The sequence below is a fragment of the Solanum pennellii genome, chromosome 8 (assembly GCF_001406875.1).
Source record: "Solanum pennellii chromosome 8, SPENNV200".
Taxonomy (NCBI): domain Eukaryota; kingdom Viridiplantae; phylum Streptophyta; class Magnoliopsida; order Solanales; family Solanaceae; genus Solanum; species Solanum pennellii.
In genome coordinates this window covers 40,994,967-40,996,120 of record NC_028644.1, presented here as the reverse complement: position 1 = coordinate 40,996,120, position 1,154 = coordinate 40,994,967, and positions in this window count along the sequence as shown.

The following is a 1,154-nucleotide window of genomic DNA, read 5'->3' as shown; positions in this document are numbered from 1 at the left end:
AATACATAACTTATCACTTTGCATGCAAGATACTAGGAAAGAATTGTTATAGTTAGAATTATCAAGTTATGAACCTGTGGGGAACACGTAAACCCTAGTTACTTTGATTAATTGATTAGAATCCAACATTCAAAGCTGTTAAGTGTCTCTTTCAATTGCGTTAGTTATTTTCATTCATTTAGTAATAGAAGCCCCCCTTTTATTGTTTTTACTTTCCAAGGAAGTCATTGACCAAACAATAGTAATAACAGGTTGAAGTTAAGTCTAGACTATTTTCCTCGTGGGAACGATCCCAACCTCACTAGTTGGATAATTTACTTGACACGACCGCTTTATTTCTTATTTGAGAAGTAAGTTTGAGCGTATCAACTTGCAGTCATAGAGTTGAAGAAATCTTAGATGATATTCAATCTTATGTCATTCATGAGAGATTTGAATATTTCTAATGAAATCATCCAAAATTGTTGGATCTTTCACTTATTCATTGCTAACTAAGAAGTAGATGGATGAGCCCTAACCTCATCTTGTCTCATAACAACATTGAGGAGTGAAGTCGTTGAAAATAAGGTTTGAGAATTTTTGACAAATCTGACACTATTGTAAATTTAATTATGTTTCATAGCTATAGTTCGCGTAATATGGATTGTATCTACAGTTCAAGTTTCCTTGTTCGTAGAATTCACGAGTTTGTATAATTCACAAGTTTGTATAATATAATTCGCACGTACGTTTACGTAATTGAGCTATTTTTGTATAAACTAGAAATAACGAATTTACACAAACATAGACATATGAACTTTAAACAATTATACAAATTATATTATATAAAATTACATCATACAAATTATATTATATAAAATTACATCATACAAAATTTATACAAATTAAATTATACAAATATATGAATCATACAAACTCAAAATCTCAGCCCACATAATTATTACTGAATGTTAATTGCAAGTGCTAATTAACTAAAGCTTTAGTTTTAATGATTAATTAATTAGTATATGTTTGCTTAATCATGTAATTTTCCCTTTTTTTCTTTTTATTTTAGAGAGCGTAAATCCTTACTATCTTAATATAGGTGGAACCATGAAATATTATTATTTTGTAGGGACGATAAATTAATATTTTATTAATTTAAAGAGTGTTTC